Source organism: Rousettus aegyptiacus, unplaced genomic scaffold (assembly GCF_014176215.1).
Source record: "Rousettus aegyptiacus isolate mRouAeg1 unplaced genomic scaffold, mRouAeg1.p scaffold_m13_p_15, whole genome shotgun sequence".
Taxonomy (NCBI): domain Eukaryota; kingdom Metazoa; phylum Chordata; class Mammalia; order Chiroptera; family Pteropodidae; genus Rousettus; species Rousettus aegyptiacus.
This window is the reverse complement of record NW_023416290.1, coordinates 27,979,851-27,985,396: the sequence shown is the minus strand read 5'-3', so window position 1 is coordinate 27,985,396 and position 5,546 is coordinate 27,979,851. Positions and strand designations below refer to the sequence as shown.

Sequence of the window (5,546 nt, the reverse complement as noted above, 5' to 3'; positions counted from 1 at the left end):
CTATTCTTTTTTGCATTATTTTCTCAATTATTTTTAGTAAGTCAATGGATGTTATAATCAACAGAGAAGATAGAGTAAATGCCGTTAGAAATGTCTGATAAGAGGGGTCTTCAGGTGGTAGGGAAATGGAAATTTGGCTTTTTTCTGTGCCTAGGAGCGAAGTTTCTACCAGCTTATGAAATGTAAACTGTATCAGTGTTCCCCTTGAACAGGGTATTTTAGATACCATCAGGCAATTCATATGCTAAATACTCAGAGTTGAGAAAAACCATGTCTGTTTGGTTTTGTGTTAAATGATAGAGGAAACTGCATATGATCAAGAGAAATTTTATGAAATAAAGTATTTTAAATCATCCTAACATCTGAAATTTTGTGATCCAATGAGAAGCCCATTTAAAAAAAAATCTGTGATATATTTCTACTTGTTTTCTTAAAAGGTCTTAAAGCATTTATTTTGTTTTAATAATGAAAAACATATGCTGGAAAAAAAATCAATGCTTGTTTTGGCAACTTCATTCTGATAAGATACCATGAAAGGGAACACAATAGTTCTAATGGACCCATTAGAAACCTGAGTGAAGAAACTTGAGTTTCATTCTGGCTTTGACACTTGCCTAGTTTTATAATCATAGCTAAGTCACTTAAGTGTTCTGGTCTTCAGTCTTCTTACAGGTGCAATGGGTGGTTAGGTTAGATATAGACTAAATTATCTTCCTAGCTGCAATAAGTTTACGAAATGCTTTATAATTTTTCTTTCTTTTTAGCAAAAGCATTATAATATTTCTACATTTATGAATCACTTTGTCATATAATTTTAATTTCTTTCTTATTTTCCTTTTTAGTTATAATTTTATTATTTAGTCATTTACCCCTTGTATTTATCATCTATTTACCCTCTATCTATATATTTATAACTATTAAAGAAAAAAACATTCCAGTGTATAATGTGAAGGTACAAAAATAAAACAATTTCTATATTATGCTTCACTCTAGCCTTCTATTTCCTAACATATATTTCGTATGTGTTCTGGTAAACATTTACCAATCAGCTCTATTGGGAAAGAACCTCCTCTGATTTGTAGGATTTACCAATTTTCGTGGTTTAATTGCTCCCACCATGGCTAATTTCAAGTAATCTATAGTAAATTGCTGAATGTGAAGCTGTAAAAAGATGCACAGAATTGGCTTGTGCAAGCTAGTATGAGCTAACTCCATCACACTTTTGAATATAAGCAGCCTGTGGAGTTTTAACTGCTCTCATTCATGCTAAAATACCTATTGTAACATGTTTTGAGAACTGAAAACTGAACCTAAAACTAAGCAATATAAAACACATATTTTCTATTTGATTTCTGTTTATTATGATCTTTACTTTGAATTATTTTTATCAGCTCACTCTCTCACTCTCATATCAAATGCATATATATGTAAGACCATATATGCACATAAACCCAAATGATGTTAAATTTTTTGATGTCTCTATGTATTATGTAATCATATATTACTAGACAATACCAAAACATGGTGCAAATTTTTTTTTCATAAGTCATCTGTCCTTTCAAACTTAAAGTTTGAAATCTTCCTTAAAAACTATATTTCCAAAGGTTCTAAACTTTTAAGCTCCTTCTTCTGAGTGTGTCTGTATTTGTACTCAATATTTTCATTGATTAGTTGTTTATCAAAGAAGTCAGGGCTGGAAAAACCTCCATACTATTAGATCGTCAAATATGGAAATGATATAAATTAGATACACTCAGAAATCCAAAAAGCTGCACACAGTAATTTGGTATTTAGTCAATCACAGAAAGGCTACAATGCGTTGACTGTTGACTGAATGATGAGCATCAAACATAGAGTGTAATTAACACAGACAGAAGCTCACTGCCAACAACAGTTTGAGACAATTTAGTCTTCTATTTCCTGCCAACTTTGATATAAAAAGAACCCTTTAGAGAAAGATTGAGAAAATTTGTTTTTGCATGGGAAATTCGGCTTATACTCTCAGAGCCTCCAGAATAGTAGCTTTCACAGGGTGGAAACTTAATGGATATTTGTTGGATTGAATCAGATCTACATTTAAAAAATTGGTCCTCGGATGCCACAATTCTTGTTAGTAAATTCTCATTGAATTTCATGAACCAGTGATAACATGTTCTCTGCACCCTTACACAGTAGGTGAGCCTTTGCTAGGCTAGTGAACATTTTCTGAGGGAAAAAATAGACAGTGATGAATACCTATCTTATTCAATTCAAGGAGAACCTCTACCAAAATTGTTATTGGAATTTGAAATGTGGGCTGATTCAAGAATTTTTGTGTATTGATCAAATGTGCAAGAAGGCATACCGGCTTCAAGTTATCTATTAACAGTTTATCTGCTACCATTGGAATCATGTTTGCCTTGAGTCCTGGGCAGTCGGCTTGAATTTTGAGCTGAGAGCCAGTTGGGACTGAACTTGGAAAAGAGTATGTGGCTGAGTGAGCTGCAAGTACAGATGTGTGTGTGTGTAACATTTAAAAATGTGTATCATTTATCCATGTTGAGATAATTGTCAGAACATAACTGTTATCTGGAGCCCTCAATATCTTTAGACTATAATTCAAACTCAAGAGCTGCCTCTCTGTATCTCTCTGGCCTTACCTCTTGCCAATTCCTTCCTTGTCCCCACAGATCTGTCATACTTAGAGCTCCTCAAAGCATTCAGGCCTCTGACATTTCTGTGTCACATGGACGGCTCTTACTGTTTGGTACCTGTCTCTGCCTATCCCGACACTCTCTCCCTACCCCTTAATCAGCCTGGTTTACTCCTCTAACTCATTCTTCTAAACCTAGTTCAGATGCTTCTTCCTAAGGATGCCGTCCTAGTCTGCATTGAGTGCTCACCTTTCTAGGTCCGTGTGCGCATAATAAATTTATCAATGTTAATCATATTGTGTTGATTGTCTGTCTGCTTATAAAGACTGTACATTCTTGAGAAGAGCTTGATTCTTATACCCTTGTATTACAAGGGCCTACTGGAGATCTAGGCAAATAGTAGGTACTCTATAAATGTTGAGTATTTCAATATATAAACATCTAAAATGAATAAACAAATGATTTATCAGTTAAGTATTCATCTATTTAATTTTGTTAATCAGGATTTTGTTGTTGTTGTAACAGAAACACAACTCAAAATCACTTAAGGAAAAACAAAAAGTTACCTGTTCAAATAATTGAGAGTCTAAGGAGTGGTGTTAAATATGAGTGTATTGGATCCAGGTCTCAGATGATGCCATGAGAAGTCTCTCTATATCTATTTCTTTTATCCTCTGGGGGGTTTTATCCAGCAAGCTCTATGTGACAGGAAAAGATGGTCCTCACAACTACATGCTTACATAGCCCAGTATAGTTTACAATTTTGGAAGGATACTGAGTATCTACACCAATTCACCCAGAATGATTATGCTTGGCTCTTGTTGGATTCCACAGTTACCCTTGGACCAATCACTGTGTCCAAGACAATGGGGCATTTTGGTTGGTCAGTTTATGTCATATGCAAGAATCTATGGAAGGTAGGGTTTCTTCTTTTTTTTTTCACACTGATCATGACTTTAAGAATTAGCAAACAATACTGTAGAAAAATTGATATGTAAATTTCTAAAAAAAATGCTGTCTCTTAAATTTAGTTGGCAAATATCACCTTTAACTATAAGCTTGAGTTTAGTCTTCAACATAGAAACCAGACACTAAACTGTAAAAAAAAAAAAAAGCTTCCTATTGTTTGAAAACACCAGTTTAGGTAGGAGATTGTAAAAATGCATAGATCTGTAATAAAAGAATTGACTGTATAAGAGTACTCCCCTCTCACAGTATTTCTTTTTACTTTTTATGCAATATTAGTTATAGGATTTAACTGTTACAGCACCCAAAGCCAACTATTTAGGGAAAAGGCAGAAAAAGGAAAAATGAATGTATGTAAGGCAATATTTCTTTCAGATATAATAAACATAACAGTGTTTTAGGAAGACAAGATAAAAGTTATTCAAGGCTAGCGTGGTTCTTGCTGAATGAAAATAATGGACTAAATATTGAACTCCTCTCTGTGAATCTAATCATCAGTGCCTTAGTAGCCCTACTGGTAATCTCTGGGCTAGTCATCTTGGTAGTTGCCGTGATACTCCTCTGAGTATTCTGCCTAATAATCGCTATCATTGAGTGCTGACTCATTTGTTCCTATACCTTGGCTTCCATTGTAAATGGCAAGTTCTGTCAGAGCAGTGCAGTATTTAGGATCATATACTTGCCATTATACCCCACATATACTCATTCCCTTCTGGGAAGTGATTTTGTTGGTACACATCTGTAAAAAAATTGTTGAGTTGTCCACTGGTTGTAAAGTTAGCTTCTTATCGTAGACGACTCTTCTGGTACCTGGCACTAACATTCCTGCCTAGCTGGCTCCTTTGTTGGCAATCATCTGCAGACTAATCATGCTCTGGTCAAAGGGTTTGTCGATTTGCATTTTGAGATCATAAAGATGCCCCCTAGTCCCATAGGCTATCTATCATACCTGTTTGGCTGGCATATTTGTTGGTTCCCATCTGCAAACCAATTACACTTGGCTAGCTTTTAATTTTCCTTCATCAAAATATCCTTTTTGTTTTCTTGCATACTTAACTCTAATGTCAACTGTTGTATGGAATCCTTTTGTTTTAGCTAGAACTGCTAGAGTCACCAGCATAGCTTAAAACTGTGTCATGTTTCCATTCTCAAAAAGATCATTTGCTTCAAATATGCCATGTGATTTCATAACATAAGCCCGAATAGCTTTAATAAAGTTGCCTATATTCTCTAACTGAGGCCAGTTTAATGAGGACTCGTTGACCTTCTTCACTGAGCTTAGCTGTAGCTTGTTTATGAGTTCTCAGAGGATTATGCTGTCTTTTAGGCCCAGCAGAAAGTTGGTGCTGGCATTCATGACTGTCACCTCTTCTATCCAGTTGCTAAGATCTACCTGATGATCATACTTGGAAGTAATTTTGTCCTTGACCTCTGCTGAGAGCCTGTGTAGAAAGGGCCCTTGTTGAAGTGGGACATGGTGGCCAGTGGTGGGAAGAGGCTGTGGTCTGCCGGCTGTAGTGCCAGATGCTCTAAGCTTGTTCCCAGGGGCAGCCTTTGGGTGTGGGTGAGGGGAATGGGAACTGTGCCTCTGTGGCTTGGTTTGATTAGGTACCAGAGAGCCTCTGGTCTGCTCCAGAATGCCTAGGGCTTCTTAATTGAAAACTTCCTCAGGTTCAGTTCCTGGGTGTAATTCGCAAATGGAAGTGATATGGGAAGTCAATATATAACAAGTACATTGACATGCTGTTGTCAATTTTGCTGTGTGGTCAACCAGGATTTATTTTTAAAAGTCTGCCATGTGTCCAGGGCAATTTAACTACTTCATGCATAGTTTCTAGGCTCACTGAGATGCACCAAGGCTAACATAAAATAAATGTCTAGAGGGTGCTCAATTTTCCTGCACTTAGATGCTGGCTTACATATACAATTCTATGCCTGTCCTTTGCG

At 36.1% G+C, this 5,546-nt stretch overlaps 1 pseudogene; it reads right to left on the bottom strand.

Annotated features, from left to right (window-relative positions):
- Positions 1-4,110: 4,110 nt before the first annotated feature.
- On the bottom strand, positions 4,111-5,075 carry LOC107514991 (annotated as a pseudogene).
- Positions 5,076-5,546: the final 471 nt, after the last annotated feature.